This window comes from Apodemus sylvaticus, chromosome 15, assembly GCF_947179515.1.
Source record: "Apodemus sylvaticus chromosome 15, mApoSyl1.1, whole genome shotgun sequence".
Taxonomy (NCBI): Eukaryota; Metazoa; Chordata; class Mammalia; order Rodentia; family Muridae; genus Apodemus; species Apodemus sylvaticus.
Genome location: NC_067486.1, coordinates 67,183,915 through 67,209,533, shown reverse-complemented (window position 1 = coordinate 67,209,533; position 25,619 = coordinate 67,183,915). Strand labels below are relative to the sequence as shown.

Below are 25,619 nucleotides of genomic sequence, written 5' to 3'. Positions count from 1 at the left end.
ACTTCCTAAGGGCTGGACTTACAGGCGTGCACTGTGGTACCAGGCTTTGGAATGTTGTCTGTTGTTTTAAGACTGTTTTACTTATGCTAGCCTCAAAGTCCTGGAGTTCTTCTGCCCCAGCCTCTCTAGTGGCTAAAACCACAGGTGCTTACCACCCACACCTGCCTTAAAGAAGCGGGGTCTATACAGTCTAGAAAAATAAAAGCTTTGAATTCACACCACGTCTGCTTAATAGAAATCCACAGCTCTAGTGTCAGTTTGTCTTTATTTGATTAAACCCTTGGCAGGCACCAGATTCGTTGGTCTCTCCTTCCTTCCTTCCTTCCTTCCTTCCTTCCTTCCTTCCTTCCTTCCTTCCTTCCTTCCTTCCGGCCTGGAACTTTCTATGTAGACAGGCTGGCCTCTAACTCCTACTGTGCACCGCGTGTCGACACAGCACAGAAGTAACTTCACAGTGAGCTGACTTCATCAGCCTCCCTGAAGAGGTCAGCCAGAGAACATGCTCAGGAAGAAGTTCTCTGGAAACTGTTCTATATTTTTTTTTTCTGCAGCTTCATTGTTTATTTTGCCCTCAGCTCTAATATGACGTTCATGCTAAACATTCTGGTATTTTCTCGCCCAAAGCATATTTCTCATGTTCTTTCCGTGGAGTTGGGGAGACATCTGTGTAGTTTTTTTGTCTTTTCTCTCATCCCTATCTACTTGCAAGAACTTTTTTCTCTCCTGAATTTATAAATTTTATTTTCAGGAAATTTGGCCTGCTGTGTTCTTAATAATACCAACAATATATGTGGCATACAACTCTGTAAGTAGCTATTATTAATACTTACATGTATTAATATTTAACACTCACTGCAGCTTTAAGGGAATACTGGCCTAGTTTTGTTGTTAGGGTACTTAAAGCACAGAAGAGCTGGGCGGTAGTGGCACACGCCTGTAATCCCAGCACTCTGAGAGGCAGAGGCAGGCAGATTTCTGAGTTCGAGACCTGCTTGGTCTATGGAGTGAGTTCTAGGACAGCCAGGGCTATACAGAGAAACCCTGTTTCGGGGGGAAAAAAAAAAACAAATCCAAAAAAACAAAAAACAAAAACAAAAACAAAAGCACAGAAGAAGTGAGGTAGACTGTACAGCTACTAAATGGAGAGTCGGGATTTCAACACAGGTGGCTTCAGCCGGAGCCTGGGGATTTTACCCCCCGGTAACCACTAGGCCCTAGAGGAGAGCATCTTTATTTTGTTGTTCCTTACATTTCATTTGGTTAATACCAGCCTGGCCTAAGGCTTCATTTTCTTTCTTTCATTCATTCATTCATTCATTCATTCATTCATTCATTCATTCTTATATACCTTGACTTTTCACTTGTATGCTGACTGGTTTTATGTCAACTTGACATAAGCCACAGTAATTTTGAAAAAGTCTTGTCTTTTCTTCACCACCACCCCCCCCCCCGCCCCCCACCAGAGACAGGGTTTCTCTGTGTAGCTCTGGCTGTTCTGGAACTCACTCTGCAGACCAGGCTGGCCTCCAACTCAGAAATCTGCCTGCCTCTGCCTCCCAAGTGCTGGGATTAAAGGCATGCACCACCGCCCGGCTGGAAAGTTTTTTCAATCTGATCTGATTTTGAAAATTTTTTCAAGATCGATCTGTGGGCAAGCCTGTTTTCTGTTTTTGACTGATGATTCATGTGGGAGGGCGCAGCTCACTGTGGTACCAGCTCACTGTGCCACTCCTGGATGCTGTAAGAAAGCAGGCTGAGCAAGCTGCGGGCAGCTAGTGGTGCTCCTCCATGGCCTTTGCATCTGGTTTCTACTCCAACTTCCCTGGATGGACTCCATGCCAAAAGAAGAAATCAATCCTTTTGTCACTAAGGAAGGGGCTTTTGGTCATGATGTGTCATCACAGTCACAGAAGCCCTAAGATAACTTCTGTCTTCCCTTGGATTCTTCCAAATTAAGGTAATCCCATAGCCAATGACCTTTGGTGTCGATATAAAATATATATATATTTTGTTGTTGTTAAATCAAACGTAGTGATCAAGTACTCATAGTTCCTGAACCTTCCTTGCCTCTTCTGTGCTGATTAGACAATGGCATCTGATTGTGAAGTAGAACTTCCACAGATGGCTTGCAACACTGTCACCATCTGTTGGGGACAAAAGACAGGAACCATGATAGCCCTGGTGTGTTGCTAGGTTGTTTGGTTTTGGCGCACCCTTTACAAAAATTATTGCCTTGCTAAACTACTTTCTTTTTGTGTGTTCCTTTGTGCTACATTGAGGTCATTCTTTAGGGACTGTGGGCTAGACTCAAGATCTGGCCTATGCTTTGTATCTTGAGTAGGAGGGAACAGGCCATTCAGTTAGATTTAGAGACAGTATGCACATCCACATCGCTTAGTATCTGTCCGGGGTAGTTCCAGGGATCCGACAAATACCAAAATCTGTGATGCTCAAATTCCTAATATAAAATAGCACTGACTCCAACTCTGTTTCTTTAATACCTCATACAACATAAGTGTTTATACTGTAGTATTTGAATAAAGTAGTGTTAGAATAAAGACAAGAGGAAAAGCATCTCTATTGGCTAATAGGTTTCCCAAATGTTTTTCATTCCTACTTGATGGAGTCCATTGATATGGCCCTGACCATCCTGGAGGGCAGAGTATATAGCACTGACCTTGAACTACCCTTCAGATCTGAAGCAGGGGCTCGGGCCTGGGGAGGTGGGCCTGGTAAGGAGGGCTCTTCGGATCGGGACAAGCTAGTTGGACTGACAAAGTTTGGTGGAGGAGGCTCCTTAGGCCTAGTCTTCAAGAAGTCCTTGAATTTCATGCTCTGGTGGGGGGGGGGGGAAGCACCAGGTGGAGCCCTACACATGCCCTGACAGGCAGACAAAAGGGTGGAGAAGGTAGCAGTCCATAAGGTCCTGACCCTGCATCCCAGAAAGCTTACCAGACGATTTAGGACGGTTTACAGCCCTTGGGAGGTCTTTGGGATTGGGATAGGAGTACACTGCTCCAGGAAAGAAGCCTGGGGGTGTAGATCTAAGAGCAGAAATTCCTGAACTGCAGACTAGGAGTGGCCGAGGAAGGCTCAGTGATCCTCTACCAGAGCGGCTGTTCTCCCTGGGTTGGGCCGCACCGGAGGGATGGGGACACTGGTTTCTGCAGGCTGAATCTAGCCCACAGACTATTTTGTCTGACATGTTTTTGTATTCTCCAGAGTGAAAGCTGGGCATAGTACTTATTGCACGCCTAAAATCATGGCACTTGGAGGCTGGAGGCAGGGGGATCAAGAGTTCATGGCCACTTTGAGCCACACAGACACACACACACACACACACACACATCCCACAAGTATGTTGGTGCACACCTGTGGAGGATCAGAGGAGTTCCACGCCAGTCCTGCTTTATAGCAGCTTTGTAGCAAATTTTAAGCTAGCCTGGGCTACATGAGACTTTAAAATAGTTACTAGTTCACCCTCAGTTTGGATTCCCCTTGTGTCTTATTTCCTCATTTCCCTGTTCCTAGCCTGGACACTGCCAGTTGTGCTGAGTGGCTGTGGCCTTTAGACAGCTGGAGTGCAGTCTCTTCTGTCCCTTTCATTACCAGTTGTCTCTACATCTGCCTCAGGCAGCTCATCTCACCTGCCTGGCTTGTTGTTTGCTACCTGTGTGGCTCCCGAACTTAGCTTTAAGTTCTCCTTCCTCTCCACTGCAAGTGCTACATCCGTTTAAGAGAAAGATCCTGGAGCCATGGAGCCCACATAAAGGTGGGCAGAGAAAACTGACTCTATGAAATTGTCATTTGAGATCCACAGGGAGACAGGGCATGAGCTGCACATACGTAGACAGACACACAGACACACACAGACACACACACACACAGACAGACACACAGACACACAGACACACATACCACCTCCATGCAAAGATACAAGAAAAAAAAATGAAACAGTTAAAAGGTACAAACTATAATATTGTAAGAGACTTCCTAACTCATCAGTGATCGTCGTTTCCCTGTAAAGAAATCTTTCAACAAAAGGTGTCTGTGTGCTCTCACAAGTCCATTGATGAAAGTGGGAGTCAGAGAGTGTGTGTCTTACACTCAGCACTTGGCTTGGGGAAGAAGCCCTTGTTTTATTTTTAAAGGAAAAAGAGCTAAACTAAAATAATGTTAGGTTATGAAATGCTATAAAGCCAACTCTGTGCACTCGAGAAAGCCAACAAGGAATGAATGCCTGGATTTCTCAAACATTGCAGGCGGGTTGGAAATGACAAAAGCCCGAGATGCCTCAGTGGGGAAAGGCATGATGGTCTGAGCTCACTCTCTAGCACCCATGGGGCGGAGGAAGAGAACTGACCCAGCAAGCCGTCCTCTGACCTCCATACATTTGAAGTGACATGTAGCCCCCTCCCCAAATAAGTAAATGCACCTTAGAAAAGTTATTTAAAATGATAGAATTACTCAGGAACAGTGGTTTCTTCCCTTTCCTCCCTCTCCCTTCTCTCTTTCCTTTCTTCCTCCCTTCTTTAACAGGCTTTCACAGACCCCCCAGATGTCTTTGGGCTCACTATGTAGCTGAGGATGCGGAGGATGCCCTTGAACGTCTGATCTTCCTGCCTCCACCTGCTCAGTGCTGGGAATGTGAGTATGTGCTACATCTTCAACTCAGAATAGGAGTTTCTGGAAAAGTATGCAGCTGAGCGTCATGACCTTTAATCCCAGCTCTCAGAAAGCACAGGAGGGAAAGATCTATGTGATTTCCAGGCCAGACTGGTATACATGTATACATAGCAAGTTCCAGGAAAGCCAGGGCTACATTGTGAGAACCTGCCTCCAGTAAAACCAAACCAAAGCAAACCAAACCAAAAAGAATGTCTGTATCGTATGACACACCAGTTATACTTCTGGGCATTTACCCCAGAGAAATAGAAACTTAAGTTTACACAGACTGGGGCTCTAGCTCAGTAGTACAGTATATTTCTAGCATGTATAAGGCCCAGGGTTTAATCCCCAGCACTGGTAAAAACCCACAACTAAATAAAAATAAAATCTGTATAACAAGATCACAGCAGTTTGTGTAATAATAGCAAATAAGTTAGAAAGAACTTATATGTACATGGGGAATGGATGAATGGACTCTGACATATCTGTGTACACAATAGGACACTACTCAGAAATAGAAACAAATGAGCATTTGACATGTGTGGAAATTATATGAATCACAAAGGCCTTGCATTTAGGTAAAGGCACCAATAGGAACAGTCCCATTAGGTATGGGCTGTAGATCAGTGATAGAATACATAAGGCCTTAGGTTCAGTCCCCAGCTTTAAAAAATATGTATATATTACACATATAAATTCATATCGCACACATATATACATCACACATATACACAACACACATATACATCAACACTCATGTGAGTACTATTTATGTGATATATATGTGTGTGATATATTAAATGATTTGTGCTTCTCTAAGCATTTTTGAAAGGACTGAAAACAAAAACCACATAGTAATAAAGAGAAGGAGAATAGTTAACTGATATAAAGGAGGAACCTTGATTTTGGTTTGTCCCAAAGAAATTTCGGACATGGTGAGGAAGAAGACCATGGCAAGTGGTAGAGCGCGCTGTTCAGATCATGGTGGCTAAGGAGGGGAGGGGAGGGCTGGGACCAGGGATAAAACACACCCTTCAAGGGCACATAGCCTGTTTTGTTCAACTAGGGTTCGCTTCCTAAACGTTTCTCAGTAATATGCTAAACTATGATATGTTAGCAATGCCTTGCTAGGGTTAGAGCCCCGTTCCACCTCTGAACACCACTGCCTATGAGCTGTTAGGGACCATTCAGATACAAACCACAACAGGTGGTATGAGCAGACTCTTTGTGATCAAAGACAGGTTGCTTTTTTGAGGGGGGCAGGTGTTATTTCAAGACAGGGTTTCTCTGTGTAGCCCTGGCTGTTCTTGTCCTGGAACTTGCTTTGTAGACCAGGTTGCCCTCGAACTCATGTATGTCCACCTGACTTTGCCTCCTAAATGCTGGGATTAAAGATGTGCACCACAAGCTGGTAAGGAGTGGTTCTGTCCTCATTGTGAGGACAGACCTGTGATCCTCTACAGGATAGAGGTAAACTCTAAACACGCATGAGTGAGGATGCATCTAGGTTGAAAAAGTCACAGATACTGATGAGTTCTGTGGACATCATGTAACAAGCTCCCGACAATCTGCTGCTTGTTGATGTCTCTCCACAGTTTTACGTCACACCATTGGGAGATGCTGGGTGAAGAGATGAAGGAGATGTTTTGCCCTGTATTTTTAACTTTGTAGGAATGTAGTCATTTTTAAAATGTATCATTAGGGAGCCCATGTGGATGTTAAGAGGACAACTGTGGAATTGGTTCTCTCCATCCTCCTTTAGTGACAGCAGAGCTCAGATTGCTGTCTTGTAAGGCAAGTGCTGTCACCTGTTTAAGAGTTATTTTTATTCATTCTGTGTGCTTGTATCTTTTTTTTTTTTCCCAAGACAGGGTTTCTCTGTGTAGCCCTGGCTGTCCTGGAACTCACTCTGTAGACCAGGCTGGCCTCAAACTTAGAAATCCATCTGCCTCTGCCTCCCAAGTGCTGGGATTAAAGGCGTGCGCCACCATGGCCTGGCCTGCTTGTGTGTATTATCTGCCGGGTGTGGGCAGGCTCTCTGGAAACTTGGGCCCTCTGAAAGAGCAGCAAGTGCTCTGAAATGCAGAGCCATCTCAGACAGGGTTTCTCTGTGTAGCCCTGGTTGTCCTGGAACTTGCTCTGTAGACCAGGTTGGCCGCGAAGTCAGAGATCTGTCTACCTCTGCCTCGTAAGTGCTGGAATTAAAGGCATGTGTCACTACTATATGGCTGCCTCTCCTTACTGTTTTAAAGTGGGTGAGTTGGGGGGGGGGAGAAGAAATTAAAATGGAAAGGAAGCAAGCTGAATGGTTATGACTGGTATTGGAAAGATAGTCAACAGCAGTATGGATAAAACATGGACAAGGAAGTATTTCTAGCCAGGTGTGGTGGTGCACACCTGTAATCCCAGTACTTGGGAGGCAGAGGCAGGCGGATTTCTGAGTTCCGAGGCCAGCCTGGTCTACAGAGTGAGCTCCAGGACAGCCAGGGCTACACAGAGAAACCCTGACTCAAACAAACAAAAAATAAATAAATAAAATAAAGTATTTCTAGAGGTTTATAACCTATCAAGAACCTTCAGTCACTCTTACTTTGAATTCATGGTCTAAAGTCTTCACTCTGCCCACTTTAGATGGTTCTTTCTTCAGTCTCTCTTAAATTATGTTCAGAAACAAAGAGCTATACTTATTCCTAGTGGCAATCCTATTCATCTTAGTCTGTTGGGTGTAACTCTAGGCTTTTAGTTCTTTCTAGTTATTAGCTTCACCACAGCTTAAAACTCATAGTTTCTTTACTGCCAGAGGTTTGTTTTTTTTTTTTTTCCTTTTTAAAAATACATCTGAATTTGATGTCATTGCAGTTGCTAGAAGTTGCCAGAAGGCTGTCCTCCGGATAACTGTCCCTTGCTCTAGCTTATATCACTGTTTTGTTACAATTAGCATTCAGAATATGCACTGTCATCTTATTAAAATTTATATTTTTTAGTGGAGAAAGCTCACGGGGAGTTTATTGTGAAGCTGCTTTTCTTAGTTAACTGTGTTTGAATTCAGCTGAACTTCTGAGCCTGAGCCTCTTCAAACGGCATCGAGATTTACTAAGGTTAGTGCCTGAGGGAATATTAACCTTGCAGACAGTAATCTAATTCAGTGTCATCACAAGTGCATAATGCTGGAGTTTGGAGTTTTGCCAAAAAGCTTATTCAAATGAACATCAAGGGGTGGGGAGGTGGGTGTGGACAAGAAGAGAGTTCCAGAAATGGTTATGTAGATATTTTAATGTCCTTTCCCACTCACCTCAAAGGTTATGTTTAAGTATTGCATAGAGGTGCTAAATAAAGTCTGGGGATTGTGAAGGAGAAATTGTAATGAAGGTGCTCCACCTCTCTAAAAGCTCCCGATAACAGTTTGTTGTGCACTGAGCACACTGGGCTACCTAGCTGACCTTGTACTAGTGTGTGGGTACAAAGGTCTGTAACTGTAAGCCCTCCCTTAGTATAGGCACCTAAGGGCCTTGGTGTTAAAAGAAGGCACTCCAAAGAAAGGCCAAGATTTAGTGAAGGTCATCAAAGGGCTGCCAAAGGATGGGTCAACTAAGCAGCCTTAGGTATCTATAGATTAGAACCAAGTCTGCTACATGGAGACCGAGGTTTGGGCCCAACGAAGTCCTGACTGGGATCTCTTGCTTGCTCTCGGTGCCCACATCCTGCATCGCGGTTTGCAGACTCCAACCAGGTTTTCTAGTTTCAAGGGTGCAGGGTTGCATCTTCCGGAAAAAGAGGAGAGGCTAGGTAAGAGAATAAAAGAAAGATCCAAGAAATCCTGACTAAACCCTTCATCTACGTTCCCGCCCCTTCCACTTCCCAGGGCCTGGGCCGCTACTTAATCCCCATTTTTCACTTCTCGGGGTGCCAGGCATGCACCCAGCTTCAAGGGGAGGACGTTCCTTCCAGTAGCTTTCTCAGCTCCGATCAATTTGAAAACGTTTTCGTTTCAGGCCCATCAGGGGGACCCCTAGAGCGGGGCCAGCTTCCCCGGTCACGCTGCGCGGCTGACACGCAGGCGCCGGAATCAAAGCCACGCTAGGTCTCGCAGCCAGGTCTCCCCGCCAGGCGAGGGCGGGCAGCTCGGAGCGCTTCCTGTGTGCAAGGCTTCCCACAATGCACCGCGCCGGCAGCGGCGGCGATCGCGGCGACGCTCTAGCCGCGCCATGTCTGCCTCTCGACTGCTCTGGGAGGAGGAAGAGAAGGAGGAAGAGGAGGAGGAGGAGGGGGAGGAAGAGGAGAAAGGCGCAGGGGTGGGAGCTGTCGCCGGAGCTGCCACAGCAAAAGTTCTCTCCCCTCCCCCTCGCCCTCCTCGTCGGGCCCGTGGGAAGGTCGGAGCTGCGGCCGCCTGCAGTCAGTGACCGCGCGCCTCGGCGCCAGCCCGCGGTAAACGCTCGGCCTGGCAGGCCCGGGCCCGGGAGGGCGGGGGAGGGGAGGGGGCGGCGCGCGGGGGGGGGGGGGGGACAAGCGCGGCGGCGACGGTCTGACCCGCAGGAGCGGCGGGCCGGCCGGGGGGCGGCCCGGGAGGCGGCGGGCGCAGGCCGCGGGGCTGGGGGACGCGAGGATGGTGGGTCGGGGCTTGGAGAACGGAGAATGACGGGGGCGGCGGAGGCAAGCGGGCGGCCTCCAAGGCCTGCGGCCGGTGTCGGGTAGGAAGGAGGTGGGATGCACGCGGGGAGGCCTCGGGGTGCCAGGCTGTGGGCGAGGAGGCCGGCCAGACCCCAGGGTTCTCCGCCGTCTTGGTGCAGTGCTTTATGCACCGCAGGCCTCGGTCGCCGCTGCTGCCTCGGTGTGCTCTTTGGCTGCAGGGAAGGGCAGGGGCTGCTGAAAGGGGATTGCTTGCAGGAAGCATAGTGGGAGTGCGAAAGGGGAGAAAGGGGCCGGAGGGAAGATGCCGGATAGGTGGAGGAATGCCGGGGGTGGCTGTGGAGCAGTCTTGAGGATTCTGGGGGTGTTCATTGTGCAGATATGTTAGGTGTTTCATTATGGAAAGAACCGGAGCGTTTCTAAGGCAAGGGAAAGACGGCTAGAGTAGTTTCTACGGATAGAAGGAAGAGCCTTTGAAGCCAGAGGAGTGCTAAATATTGGAGAAGAAGCAGGGAATGCATAATAGAATAGACAGATGTAGCATAATTATCAAATGCTGGCCCAAGGTCTAAAGAGTTATTCCAGATGGGCCAGAGTGGCCTAGTTCGGAACCTGTTTGGGCTCTTCAGTAGATGACATCCGGTAAGTGTGGGTCCCCGCTTGGTTGGGGTCATTGAGAATTAGTCACTTAGTCTGTAGATTGGTTTGAGACATTTTAGTGCCGCACTAGTGAACTGAAAAATCTCCGAAAGAGACCTTGAGAAACCTCCTGGCCTATGGGGATTCTTGAGGCCTTGGAGTTGAGAATTTTAGCAGATTTGGAGTATTGTCTGTTACCAGAGGGTGGATGAACACTGCCCTGGCAGACACTGGGATAGGAATTACTTGGCGTGGCGGTTTTCTTCACTGCCTAGCTTATTTGGTACCAGAAGAGCTAGTGCTGTATTTCAGCCTAGGTTGCAGGACACAAGATTATAATTGACCGCGTCGAGAGTTGGTGCATTATAGTCTGGTCTTTGGAGGATCCATTTGTGGCCCAAAGAAGTCTAGTTGAGTTGATTTTATACCTCGGGTTGGCGGGAGATCCTTTTCCATTCACAGTTCCGGATGTACTCTTATCACGGAGGCATGATGTTATTAAAGAAAATAACATCTGCAAGCAAAGTGTAGGCAAAGAGGATCTCGAATATCTGTGTTGATCTTAGCTTATAAGGAGGTCAGGAGTGGTTATGATGCCAAAGGAAACCTGAAGTGGCAGGAGGGGTCTAGGTCTGATGAGGAGGGACCGTTCCTCTGTTAGGAGACCCAAGTTCTTTCTGTTGCATTTACTGAATGCACAGTAGACCCTATTTTTCAAGAAGGAACACTGGGTAAGAACAGTGTCTGGTCCTTTTTGTTTTGTTTTGCTTTTTTTGAGACAAGGTTTCTCTGGAGTTTAGGCTGTTCTGGAACTTGCTGTTGTATACCAGGCTGGCCTCGAACTCAGAGGAGGCCACCTTCCTCTGCCTCCTTAAAGGCATGTGCCACAGCCGGGATAGAACAATGAGTTAAATTCTATTTGGATAGTATTCACCTTTTGTTATTAAGAGAAATTATATAAAGTGTTTTGATATCACTTCAACTGAAGAGAAGATGAGTATCTTAAATGTGACATCTTTTTATGAAAGTTGAAGGAAAAGAGAATATTGGGGAGAATGGGGTGACATTTGGGAGAGGGAAGGGGAACTCAGGTATCACTCATCTTTCTTTCATTATAATTTTTCGTATCGAAATAACTGGAATTTTTATTTTAAGAAAACTTGGAAATTTTCCTGTTAGTGCATTTAGATTTGATCACTTTAAAAAAGATTTTATTTTTATTTATGCATATGTATTTGTCTATGTGAACATATGCCTTGGATGTGCAGGTACCCAAGGAGATTAGAAGAGAATGTTGGATCCCCTGGAGCCAGGGCGACAGACAGTTTTGAACTGACTGATGTGGGTGTTGGAAACTGAACTTGGGCCCTTTGGGACAGCAGGAAGCACTCTTATTAACTGCTTCTTTGGTCATTTTAAGAAAAGGGCTTACTTGATGTCATTCACCAGTTTTTATTGTCATGGTGCTAGTGGCTCTGGTCTCCTCTGCTGCACTTGTATTGTGTATTGTCATTTCTTTTATTACAGAGCACCAAATACAGTATGTTGTTTTTCTTATGCAAATAATATGAATATGTATGTAATGTTTTTTAAAAGATTTATTTATTTATTATATGTAAGTACACTGTAGCTGTCTTCAGACACATCAGAAGAGAGCATCAGATCTCATTACGGATGGTTGTGAGCCACCATGTGGTTGCTGGGAATTGAACTCAGGACCTCTGAAGAGCAGTCAATGCTCTTAACCGCTGAGCCATCTCTCCAGCCCTTATGTATGTAATTTAAAAAAAAACTGTTCTGAGGGGACTAACAATGAAAAGCAACCCCTGTTCATTGCAGTTTTGCTTTCTAAGACTGTTGCCTGCTGTGCCCTGCAAGTCTCCTCCTCCTGTTAGGGTCTCACTATGTAACTCTGGCTGATAAGGAACTGGCTTTGTAGACCAGGCTAGCCTCAAACTCAACAGAGATCCACCTGCCTCTGCCTTCCAGGTGCTGGAATTACAGGCTATCAGCACCATGCCCAGTGTTCCATTTTGTTGTTTTGAGAAAGGTTTCTTTCTGTCTCCCAAGCTGGCCTCTGAAGTATGTAGGGAAGATGACCTTGACTTTCTGAGCCTTTTGCCTCTTTGATTTCTGGCATTACAGGTGTGAGTTCCACATCTAGTTCCTGCAGTGATGGGAACTGAACCCTGGACCTTTTTTTTTTTTTTTAAATTAATTAATTAATTAATTAATTATTTATTTATTTTCTGTATATGAGTACACTGTAGCTGTCTTCAGACGCACCAGAAGAGGGCATCGGATCCCATTACAGGTGGTTGTGAGCCACCATGTGGTTTCTGGGAATTGAACTCAGGACCTCTGGAAGAGTAGTCAATGATCTTAACCACTGAGACCTCTCTTCAGACCTTATTTTTTCCTTTTTCCTTTTTTTCTTTTTTTGTTTGTTTTTTTGTTTTTGTTTTTTTAACAGGGTTTTCTCTGTGTAGCCCTGGCTGTCCTGGAACTCATTATGTAGATCAGGCTGGCATGGAACAAGTGCTGGGCTTAAAAAGCCTGGCTGAACCCAAGACTTTTTTGCATGCTGGATAAGCACTACCAACTGAGCTACAACTCCAGGCCACAATTTTTTCTTAATCATATTCTTACCTTCCATCTTAAGAAAATAAACACATAGCAGGGCATGGTAGAGTACACCTTTAATCCTACCTAGCATTTGGGAGGCAGAGGCAGAGGCAGGCGGATCTCTGTGAGTTCGATGTCAGCCTGGTTTGCTGAGTTAGTTTCAGGACAGTCAAGGCTAAACCAGGCCTCAGTTACAGAGAAAAACCTTGTGTTATGAAAAAAAACCCAAGCCCACACTTTATACAAGATAACGGGCTACTGCCTGGCATTTTCATGCACGTATATAATCACTTTGCTCATATTGATCTTTCTGCTGCCTTATGTTCTCCTCCACATTTGTCCTCTATCACAGACATTCATTTTTTTGTAGTTCATGTTTTTCACTGGTTCTCCCAAGTAGTTGGTAGGCCTTTATCATTTCTGGTCTTTGGTTTATGGAAGTATGCCGCTGTGCTCTGCTCCATCATTTCTCTCTTTACCAAAATGACATCATCACTTTGGATCATGACTACAGAAGTCAGCTTTCCCTGATGAAATGGATGAATGTTATTGATGTCTTTTATTTTTCATCCTCCATTCTGATTTTCAGTTAGTTTCGTGTATCAGATGTCTTACCCTTCCTTCCTTCCTTCCTTCCTTCCTTCCTTCCTTCCTTCCTTCCTCCCTCCCTTCCTTCCTTCCTTCCTCCCTCCCTTCCTTCCTTCCTTCCTTCCTTCAAGACAGTGTTTCTCTGTATAGCCCTGGCTGTCCTGGAACTCACTCTGTAGACCAGGCTGGCCTCAAACTCAGAAATCTGCCTACCTCTGCCTCCCAAGTGCTGGGATTACAGACGTGCGCCACCACTGCTCAGCTGTCTTATACTTTCAAATGATATACCTTGATATTAAAAATTATTTAAGTATTAGAACTTATTGCATGTGTGTGGGCACATGTACAGCAAGGTGTGTGTGGAGGTCAGAGAACTTTAAGAGTTCAGTTTTTCTCTTCAACCTTTATGTAGGTTCCAGGGATTGAACTCGGGCCATCAGGCTAGCCAGCATCATTAAGCAGCAAAGCCCGTTCACCTACTGAACCTTCTCGATGGCCCTACCTAGGCCTTGAGTTTTAGAGGCTGAAAAACTCAGTTTAGAGGCTTTAAACCAACTACTTTAGGTTGCATCTCTTGACTTCCCACTATATTAAAAGAGGCTTTAAACTTTTAACTTTAAAGAGAGAAAGAAAGTTCTGTTAAAGTAGTGAGGAGTATTGGGTGAAATGAGAAAGGGAGGCTTGGACCCAAACAAGGTTTGTAGGAACCAGCATCTTTGCAGCATTAGCTTTGCTGGCTAGAGATGAGCAGTTGCTTGAAAGTAGTAATTGCTTGTTCATCTTGGAATTGCCTACCAGCTTGCAGTATTCTTTGATAGCCTTCCGGAGTTTTAGTTAACGAAGTGTGGGAATGTGTTAAAATGACCCCTTCATGTTCATTCCAGGGGTCTGCAGTGTTCACTCACTCATTTGAGATAGGACCTTGCTAAATAGTTCCACACTGGCCTGGAACTTGCTGAATTGTCCGGGCTCACCTAGATCTTGGAATCCCTCTGCCCCTCTGCTTACAGGCACACATTACATGCCTGACTATAATTTTTTTTAACTTGCCCTTATTTATTGTGTGTGTATACACGTGTTTGTGTGTGTGTGTGTGTATACACGTGTACATGCACCATGGTCTAAGTGTGGAGAACTATCTGAGTGAGTTCTACCTTGTGGGTCTGTGGGATCAAATTTGGGTCATCAGGCTTTACAGTAAAATCCATCTCCTGTTGAGTCATTTCCCTGGCCCCTCACTATAACTTTTATGCATTTATTAAGTAATGGAGTGGTGGGGACATATGGTGGACAAATCTATGTTGCTTATTTAGAAGAATGGAGCCGTTAGGGCTGGTAAAATTGCTCAGCTGGTAAAAGTGTTTGCTGCCAGGTCTGATAACCTGAGTTCAAGTCCTGGAACCTGCACAGTAGAAGGGAGAGCTGACTCCTGCAAACTGTCCCCTGACTTCTACATGCAAGTGGCATGTATACAGAATAATAATAAGTAGTAAAAAGAATGGAGTCACTATTTTCAAAACTGTATATAGAGTTGAGGATAGCAATATAGATATGGGGAGTAAGAAGACACTGTTCTATTTCTTTTAGGAAATCTTATTTAAGTAATTGTACTCCTCTTACTATTAATGTCAAGATTTCTTTCACATATTGTTGTGAATATTGAATATTCTATTTTCTTCTGTTCGTTATTCCCACCCCTCTTTCTTTTGTATTGTAGGTTACATTTAGGGTCTTGTGTTTGGTAGGCAAAGATTCTGCTACTGGCTTAACTATGGCCTAACTCTTTGCATATTCATTTATATCAGTTTTCTCCTTTGCCTTCTCTTTGAAAATTCTGATTAGGTTGTAACCTGTTCTAGAACTATGACTTTATTTAATCTTTGAAGAAACTGAACAGCTTGCCTTTTAATAAATATCTGTTGAATGATGATTGCTAGAAGGCATTATTAGTCGAAGCACTCTGGAGGCAGAGGCAGGAGACTCTCTCAGAGTCTCTCAGGTCATCCTGGTTCATATGGGGTGCTCTAGGACAGCCAGGTCTATATAGCAAACCTTGTTTCCTTTTTGTTTGTTTGTTTGTTTGTTTTCTGAGACAGGGTTTCTATGTATAGCCCTGACTGTCCTAGAACTCACTGTGTAGACCAGGCTGGCCTCAAACTCAGAAATCCGCCTGCCTCTGCCTCCCAAGTGCTGGGATTAAAGGCGTGAGCCACCGTTGCCTGGCAAACCTTGTTTCAAAGAACAAAGTGACACTAGAGTGTATCTGGTTTTGAGTTGGAGAGCTTGGAGGACAAAAGGGTATTTGGTTGGATACTCTGCATTTGTGGAAGAAAGTGGAATAGATTAGATTGGAGCTCTAATCCTGCATAAGCCTTGAAGGGGTAAGATTAAAGGGCCTTATTTAATCAGGGAGTGGTTTAATCTGGTCTGGAGAAGGACACTGGTTTCGCTTTCTATTTTCTTATCTCTAGCTGTTTTAAGAATCTGATTTAAGGGTTAGGGAGATGTCTCTGGGTAAGAGCCCTTGCAGTGCAGTCATCAGGACTTGAGTTTAAATCCTCAGGATCCATAGAAAAGGCCAAGTGGTTGCACCTGTGCCTGTAACCCCAGTACTGTGTGTAGGCTAGTGGTGGGATTGGGGTAGGCAGAGACTGGCATGCCTAAGCAGTTGCAGATTCACTGAGACCTTGGCTCAAGGGAATAAAGCAGGGAGCAGGACCCTCCATGTCCTCTTTCTCTGGCCTTCAAGCACATACCTGTACAAACATGTTTGCATACACTATGCACACACATTTTCATGCACACAATCAATACACATTCACTCATACTAAAACAGATAACACAAAGAATCTGATTTAGCCACCAGTGATGACACTGGTCTGTAAATTTAGTACAAGAGGAGGGTGAGGCAAGAAGATTTTGAATTCTGAGTCAGCCATAACTACAGTATGAGACTGTGTCCCTCTTTACCCCAAATCCCAAATAATTTGATATAACTCATTTTGAGAAAAATTTTTAAAAACTGAGTTTTTTCTCTTTTTTTTCTATGAGATGAGAATAACAGTTGTGGGACAGTTCAGTAACTAAGATGTCAGGAATTGATTTTTAAATTTTTAAAAAATTATTTATTGTGATGTGTCCATGCATGTGGATACCCATGCCACAGTATATGATGAGGTCATGGGACAACTTACAGGAATTGGTTCTTTCTAATCTTGTGGGTCCCAGGAATTGAACTCAGCTTGTGAGACATGGCAGCTGATGCCTTTACCTGCCAAGCTATCTCACTAGCTTTAATTGGATCTTTTAAAATATAAGTATAAAACTGGTCAGTATGGCTGGGGGCTCATGCCTGTAATCCTGGCACACAGAGCAGGAGGATTGCTGCAAGTTTGAGGGGCAGCTTGGTCTAAATAGCAAGTTCCAGGCTAGCTAGGATGACAGTGTGAGAAGCTGATTTGAAAGCTACCTTCTCACCTCCTGCCTCCAAAAGGAGATTGATTGGTTTAGATGCTGAGAATGAGAACTAAGGTAGAAGAGAATCAGACTGGGGAGAAAAGTGATTCTGAAAGAAGGAATGATCATGGTAGGTTAGGTTTGATTAGGAGTGGAGAGCTGATGGAGGGAGGTAAAGAGGCTTGTTTGAAAGGCTGTTTTGAGGGAGAAGACGGTAAGACCACTTGAAGCATGAGTGAACAGAAGTTTATAGATAAGGCTTTCAGAACATTTGTTGCATGATTTTCACTTACATAAAAGCATTGTTAGATGTCATCAAGAGTTAACCCTTTGGAAGTTATGTTCTGAGGGAGCCAGACTTGTGCACAAATACACAGCGATCACAAGTGTGCCACAAACTGCAAAGTGTGGCATAAGAAAATGTCCACTGTACTCAAGTTGTAAGAATATATTTGATTGGAAGAACCTGGGACTGCATTGCAGTGCTGCAGAAGTGGAATTTGAAAGCCTGGTGTCATGGTGTGGATTGGTAACTCTAGTACTTGGAGACAGAGGCAGGAGGATCTAGTTTTCTGGGACAGTTTCGTTTACCAGAGTCTGTCTGGGATACATAACAAAACCTTGTCTCAAAAAAGAAAAAAAATATATACATAAAATAATTTAAAAGGGGCATTTTAGTTGGAGAGATTGGAGATGAGATATCTAAGATCTATGAGGAATGGTATGGTATTTACATGATGACCAATAGTAAGAAATACAAGATATATCTTAGTTAATACTTGAGTATATGAATATGCGTATATGTAAAACAAAAAATTCATAATACAACTAAAACCATTTTTACCAAAGTGGATGCTGTTATAGTATATACAATTCTCGTTTTAGAAAGTTCCTTCATTGTTTTGTGTGCATGGGTGTTTTTGTCTGCATGCGTGTCTTTGTATGCATGCGTGTCTGTACCATGTTCATGCAGGCCCCTGGAGGTCAGAAGAGAGCATCAGATCCCCTGGGATTGGAGCTAGAGACAGGTGGGAGCTGCTGTGTAGGTGTGGGGATTGAACCTAGGGCACCTGGAAGAACAGCCTGCTCCCTGACTTCTGAGCACCCCTCTGGCTTCCACCTTCCCTTTATTTTATTTTGTTTTGTTTTATGTTATGCTATGTTATTTTATTTTTGGTTGGGAGCCTAGCTTTTAATGGCTGAGCCATCTTTCCAGCCTTCACCTCCCATAGTCTCACTATGTATAGCCCTGGCTCCTGCCTCTGCTTCCTGAGTACCTTGATGAGAGGTATGAGCCACACTGCCCAGAAAAGTACCATCCCCCAAAAAGCCTGGCTTAGGAGGTTAGGAGCATAATTTTCGTGCATGAAATGGGTTTAGGAATTGCTAGATAGTCATAACCTGTGCAGTTTAAGTCCAGAGGGCTAATTCATGAGTGCAGTATATTGTGTTTTTAAAGTAGGAAATTAGTATGAATTGGGTAGAATATGGATGATAAATAGTTTGTATTTGGTGAGTTAATCTTGTGCTGTGTAAGCAAACAGAAGTTGTCTTTTTGTCTTAGCCCTTGTAATTTACCCATTCTATGATTGTAGAGAATTATTTCTGAATCTATACTTTCTCATCAGGAAATTGATGATAATTTCTGACTAAGGTTATTGTGGGAATTTGATGGTGAAAGTATGTTAGCAGTAACATTGGAGTATGTTAACATATCATTGATGTGTAGCTATAGAATTTTGAGTAGCGAATTGTCAAGAACTATATATTAGACAGATTGACATTTCTTTCTTTTCCACTATCCTAGGCAAGTGCTTTACCGGTGAGTTATGTCCCTAGGCTTATTTAATCTGACAATAGATATTCCATATGGCACTGGGGCAGTGTGCTGGGAGGTGAGAAGATGGTTAGTTCAGGAGGGCTTGACTTAGTAGCAGCAGTATTAGAAACAAGTGGGTAGCAGGGAGACTGCAGTGGAGACACTTTGCAGCTCAATTCAGATGACAGCACCTTCAATTGGATTGCATTTTTGGGTAGAATAGTGGGGAACATTACTATGTACAGTTTCATGTAGTAAGAGTTTAATAATTTGATGTATGATTAAATATGCAAACTGGGATGGGAGGGTTAGATTATAGGGTATTTTTGATGGACTTCCAGAATTTCCTTAGGAATCTTTGTACATTCACACTGTATGATTTTATGGTAGGCATCTATGTTTATGAACACATGATCCATTTTCTTTAAGAATTTATCTAGGAAAAAAATATATGCATCTGCCTATGACACAAGTAATTTGACAGCTTTGGTCAGGCTTCCTGGAGGAATTGGTGCGTAGCTTAGACCTTGAAGATGGGAAGACTGTATAGATCAGTATAGATGATGAGGGTAATGGAGGTGACAGTTCTGGATGTGTTTAGGGGTTGGTGGTATAAATTATCTATAATTACTGTTCTTGTTGAGGAGTAGAAAGAAAGAAAGCTAGAAAATAGTAGCAGGGAGAGCTCCAAATCCAGACCAAAGTGGATTAGAACATTTTTATTTATTGAAATATGCCCAGTAAAGTGCTCTATCCTAAAGGCACAGGATAATATGTTTTAAAACTTATTTTTATTTATTTACATATTTATTTATATGGCTACCTCCTAGCTTAATATATAAGAGGTTTCTAACATTTCTTCTATTCACATAAGCTGCCCATATGTTACCTCGAAGCAGAAAGATATCTTCTCCAAACCACAATTATTATTTTAATCTCTTTGTAACAGTGTAGTTCTGTATGACTTTGAACTTCTTACAAATATTAGTCTTACCTCTGTCTGTTTTCTTTTGCTCAAATCATGGCCATGCATCATTTCTGTTGCATGTAGCAATGATTTATTCGTTTTCGTTCTTCCTTAGGTCTTCTATGTCACTTTTCCATAGTGTCTTTACCTATTTTACAATTGTTGGACAATTGAATAGTCTGTAACTTGAGGAACTCAAAGGAACTTTAACTTGACTTAAGATATAATGGGGCACCATTGATGAAAGTTTGTTTTCATTGATGAGTTTTGCTTGGGGAAGTAAGAAGAGGGTTTAGGAATGGAGGTTTTTTTTTTTTTTTTGGTTTTTTTGGATTTGGTTTTTTTCGAGACAGGGTTTCTCTGTATAGCCCTGGCTGTCCTGGAACTCACTCTGTAGACCAGGGTGGCCTCGAACTCAGAAATCCGCCTGCCTCTGCCTCCCAGAGTGCTGGGATTACAGGCGTGCACCACCACTGCCCAGCTAGGAATGGAGTCTTAAGACATTTTCCTTGTGTGATAGAGACACAACTGGAAGACATTTACAGGCTGTGGCAGAGTGTGAAGTGGTGAGGATAGAAGACGGCGGTAATAATAGTAGGAATAAAAAGTGACTGAGGGCTGTTGTGCTGTCAGCAAGAGGAATGCATGTAGTTTACCGGTGTGCTAAGAGAGATGGAAACTGGATGTAGGAGTTGTATTGAGTTAACTTTAGGAACCATGGGTGCTTTATTCTGAAACTGGAGGCAGTGCGTAACAGATGGAAGAAGGAAGATAGAGCATTTTAGAAGCTGTAAAGAGGATTACAGGTGCCAAAGGTATGATCTGAGATTTTCATGGACGGGCGTGAGCATTTGAGTGGGATTAAGCATTTAAGTATGGAAATGCTTTAGATTAGTTGATGGGATGAATAGTTGTATTTAGAATAAACGTTGGAAGATTCAATGGCTTTCTGCTGCTGTACCCAGTGTGTGAGTGTGGAGAAAGCAGGTGAGGACAGACTCACGGAGGAGACACACAGTGTAGTAGAAGACAGTGGTGTTCTGAGGAGAGCAGCACTGAGGGATGGCTAGTCATTGTGTGTGGGGAGTAAGTGAAGCTGAATGCTAGGAAAAAGCAGGGATAAAGCAAGGCACGATGGAACCAGTAATTGGTAAACTGAGGCAGGAAGACCGAGAGTTCAAAACCAGCCCAAGGTACATTGCAAGCTCCTGTCTCAAAAAGACGAGGTGTCCATATCCATGTCCATGTCTATATACATGGTTGTGGCTAAGAAAAGAGAATCTTTGAAGTCCCGAAGCACACTGTTAGGGTTGTTTTCTAGTGTGTGTGTGTGTGTGTGTGTATACGTGTATACATACATACTTACATACACACACACGGGTAGCTGATGTGGGCTATCTTTAGGAAATGAGGAAGGTATTGATGAAAGTTTTTGAGCATATTGTTGAGCTCATTGAGAATAATGGCTAATCTAGAACAAGGCAGATTTGAAGCCCTTGGAGGAAATATTTCAGAGATGGGTGGACGCTGTGGAGGATGCAGTGCATAGTGGGAACGACCCAGCAATCCTTTAGTGATAGAAGCAGAAAGATAGTTATCAGGCTGAGGAGGAGAAGGTGCTTTAGACTTGAAGCAGTTTATGCAGTGAAGGGTGAGTTTAAGAAGAGGAAGTGGTCACAGCAGTTTGGTCAAGAGGTGAAAAGTCTCCTTGAGGTATGGGATTGAGAGAAACAGTTGTTATTGACACCAGCTCTTTGATTTTTCTGTGCAAAGTAACATTTGTAGAATCAAACCTTCATATGTAATATTCAGATAAACTTATTTGAGAGAGATGTGGATTAGAAAGGAAACATTAAAAATGAAGTAGAAACTGGAAAAGAGAATACTTTTGAAACAATAAAAAAAAAAGAAAAAAATGAAGTAGAAGTATATCAAAGATGAGAGAGAGGAAACGCTTGTATTTGCTGACTCTACAGCATGGACCAAGGCCTTCCCCTGTTTGTTTGTTTTTCTTTCTTTTTTGAGAGATGGACAGTAGTAGTCTAGGCTATCCTTGAACTTGCTATCTGGCTGAAGATCTTGAACTTCTGATTCTCTTGCCTCTATCTCTCAAGTGCTAAGCCTACAGGTTTGTGTACCACGTGTGGTTTTATGTGGTGCTTGGCCCAAACCCCACGGTTTGGTGCATGCTAGGTATGCACTCTAGCTACTGAGCCACATCCCCAGTCAGAATATAGACAAGTTGATAGATAAGTCAATAGAAGTTAGTTAAATCAGTGCTTCTCAGCCTGTCGGGACTCTTCCCACAAACATCTGCCTCCAAAAGTATTTACATTACCATTCATAACAGCAGAAAAATTAGTTACAAAGTAACAACGAAAATAATGTTATGATCATCACAACATGAGGCTGTGTTAAAGGGTCACAGCATTAGGGACACTGAGAACCACTGGGTTAAATGCATAGACAGGAAGTCAGAGAGGACCTGAGGGTGATTACAATTAAAGCGAGGAGGGGAGGGAAGAGCAGCTTACAGGAGAGCAACCTGGAGAAGATGTGCTGACCAGGAACCACCACTGTACTTAGTGAGAGCCGGGATGGCCGTGGGAGGAAAGGAGCACTCAGCCATCCTGCTGAGGAACTTAAAATGCCTGCCCCCTTGCTATGCCATGCTTTTTATCTCATTTTTAATCTTTTTATTTATTTATTTTTTAGCTTTTAAATAAGAGCTACAATTTTATCTTTTACTAAGCTGGCCCAAAACTGTGATCCTTGTGTCTCAGACCTGCCTTTCTCTCCTCAGTGGCTGAGGCTATGGGCATTCCATACCTTACTTATACCATATACTTTCTATTTTAGATTCATTTATGTACGTGAGTACACCGTCACTGTCTTCAGACACACCAGAAGAGGGTGGTTGTCAGCCACTAGGTAGTTGCTGGGAATTGAATTCAGGACCTTTTAGTTTTAGGAGTTTGCTTCCCATTTATTACCAATGTATAGATGCCTCCCTCACACAATTCTAAATATGTTTTCTTGGCTTGTTTCTATTTCTTTAATTTTTTTGATAATTTTGTACATGTATATTCTAGTCTTATCTATTGAACATCTTTAAGGCATTGTCTTGCTAATCTTAAAGACAAAATATAGCTTAAATGGAAACTTTGCCACCTAAAGAAATCCGTTATCGTCTGTATACTTAACCATGGTTAATGATGGTTAAGACTGACACCAGACCTTTTATTTGCTTGGATTTCTGCTTCCAAACTTAGCCAGTCTAGCTCTGTAATAGTACTCATTTGTGTCAAATTTTATTTTGTTACTTTTTCCTTTATACTATCAAGGATTTAAATTTTTTTTAAAAAAATATTTATTAGCGTATGTATGTGTTGCATATAGATAGAGGTTAGAGCGTAACTGAGGAGCTGCCTCCACATTGCTGTGGGTTTGGGGGATGAGTGGTTCAGATGACCTCTTAGAATTTTTGTTTGTCTGTAGAGCCTTGAACTCACAGGGATCCACTTGCCTTTCTGCTTTCCTAGTGCTGCGATTAAAAAGTGCATGCCACCGCCACCAGCTTAGAAAATATTTTTAAAGATTTATGTTAAATTGTTGAGGGCAGAGTTGGAGATGAAGTGATTGGATGAAGCACTCAGTGGTGGAGTGCTTGTCTCGGATTCCTGCCTATCCCTAGTACTGTCTGTCACAAGAACAAAGAAGGGCTGGGCCAGACTAGAAAATGGATTTTTAAAAGTGACTCCTGAGCCGGCTGGTGGTGGCGCACACCTGTAATCCCAGCACTCTGGGAGGCAGAGGCAGGCGGATTTTTGAGTTCGAGGCCAGCCTGGTCTACAGAGTGAGTTCCAGGACAACCAGGGCTATGCAGAGAAACCCTGTCTCGGAAAAAACAAACCCAAAAAACCAAAAAACAAACAACAACAACAACAACAAAAAGTGACTCCTGGAGTAATTTCATTGAATGTGAACATGTTGGGCTTAGAAATATCAACTTCCAAGTTGAGAGAATGATGGACCAGAGCAGAGAAACGAGTGATTGAGGAGTCTGTGAGTTACCTGGCAGGAGCTGGTTGGTACAAACTATAAAAGTTTAATTTGGTGAGACTTTTGAATAGCAAAGTGGGAGTGTTGTGGAAGAGACTTAGGTAACTTGTTAGGTAAATTTCAAAACAGTAAGTGGAAAGATGGGTTACAGAAAAATTCCTTAAGGAAAAAATACAGTTCCTAAGTTGAAACCAGAGGAAGGGAAGACTGAAATGAGAAAATTAAGGGATAAAGAATAGAGAAGAAGAGGAAGGAAGTTATTGAAAAGTTTCTTCCTACTTAAGGCGGTGTTCTGCCACGTGCCTGGTACCTTCTGATGACAGCTCAGTTTGTAAGGGTGCAGATTTTTTACCAGAGTTCCTGAAGCCACACAGTTTTCATTTTAAATACCCGGGAATATGGAGTCCTAAAGTCTCCTGGGCTTTTGGCGCTCTGGACAGATTGGTGAGCCTGGCCTAACGGAGTTGAACAGTCGAGGCAAGCCGATCCGATCCGATCCGAGCTAGCCGAGCCGAACTAGCTTAGCCGATCTGATCCGATCCTAGCCGAGTCGAGCCGAGCTGAGCCGAGCCGAGGGCCCGCGGGATCCACACGCTTGCGGCCAAGGAAGGCCCCTTGGCGTCAGCGAGGGAGTGAGAGAGCAGGGAGGCGGAGCCTTTTGTGTGGGGCGCGTGCGCCCGAGGCCTCTCTGCTGCTTCCGGATTAGCGGAGCGCGCTGGGCCAGGCTGCCTGTGTGCCCCGTACAGTGTCTGTTCCAGTAGGGCGCCGCGGGCCAGGGGCTGCTACTCGTCCTGTTCGCTGTCCTGTGCTACAGCTTTATGGTTCGTGAGAAGGTCAGGCTAGAACTTGGTCTACAAGACTACTTTGTTTAAAACTTGGACTTAAGCAGAGCATGTGTGCCGCAGTCCTTATGTTGGTTGTGCTGGTAAAACCTGCGAGGTTAGTGGTGAGACTCTCCCGAGGACGTTCCAGGGGTAGACTGTGGGGCAAACTTTGTTCTCCAGACTAGACTGCAAAGTCCTTTTTCCAGTGACAGAGAACGGCTGCATATGTAGTAGACTCAAAAATAATGTTAGGAAATGCAAATTGGAAGCCCTCCACTCCCGCTTGCATTTGTCTTTTATGTAATAATTATGACTTGTTCAATTTCTTATTTGGGACTTTGAAAAATCAGGCATGATTTTAAAAAGACTTACTAATCTTGTGGTGAGCAGTGATAAACGTGGATTTGAAATTTCAAGTGTGTTAAATCTTACTTTAAGTAAGTTATTCAGGATTTTAGAGCTAATAAATCTAAAAATATGTTAGCAATTGCCCTTTTGGGTGTCCGAGGCAGACCCCAGTTTTCTCTGAATTTCCGGATAGTATTATTAGTATGCTGTGAGTATAGAACCCCAGCGTGGGTGCATAGTGTTTGAGATTACCAGTGCGTTTGCAGCTGGGAATAGACTGGGTCTCTTATTCCCAGTCTGGTGACCTATCCAAGAATAGACTAATGAAACTGGCTATTTATTTGTTTGGAGGGAAATATGGCTGAGTTGGTTTTATAGTAAGCATTAAAAAGCTGAGAAACATGAATGTGGCAATGTTTAGTTTATTGTTGAAATGTGTAAGCTTAAGAGTAATTCATTTACGTGGAATTTCTTTGGCCTTTAAAAAAATCAACAAAGGCCTTGAATATTCCTCAGTGTTAATTCCTTTTATGGGATTTGTGCTACATTTGAATTTGATTAAATAGATGGATGTAGATACTTGGCATTTAACTGGGTGGGTGTGTTTTTCATGTGGATATTTTCAGTGGTTACAAGTAATTTGAATGCTTAGCCTTTTCAGAAGAAATGCCAGGGAGAAAAGGAATTGTGTTAATAGTAATCTCTGTTTGAAATCTTCCTGCCTGGTCCTTGCCCAGGGCTGGGATGCTAGAGTCCAGGGGCCTTGAGGCAGGAGAATCCCCACTTCCAGGTGAGTGAAAGCTAGACAGCCAGACTGCCTCAAAACAAAGAAGAAAAGAAAGCCTTGCACCTTCTTATGCAGGATGCTTTACAAGGTACAGATAGAAACATTTATGTATATCTCCCACAGCTTTTAAAATTATTAAAGTTTTTAATTAAAAATTAATTTTTTACGTGTATGGGTGTTTTGCATGCATGAATGTGTACGGGAGGCTGG

General features: G+C 43.5%; 1 protein-coding gene across 6 annotated transcripts in view; it reads left to right on the top strand.

Annotated features, from left to right (window-relative positions):
- Positions 1-8,865: 8,865 nt before the first annotated feature.
- Znf148 (zinc finger protein 148) overlaps positions 8,866-25,619 on the top strand; it is a 120,058-nt gene continuing 103,304 nt past the window's right edge. For 3 of the 6 annotated variants that reach the window (XM_052157999.1, XM_052158001.1, XM_052158000.1), the window contains exon 1: positions 8,866-9,093. The gene's annotated coding sequence lies outside the window, so the exon portion shown is untranslated. Of the gene's footprint in view, positions 9,094-9,617; positions 9,937-24,157; positions 24,284-25,619 lie in introns of those variants that run through there. The other 3 variants (XM_052158004.1, XM_052158003.1, XM_052158002.1) reach the window with 3 other exon arrangements.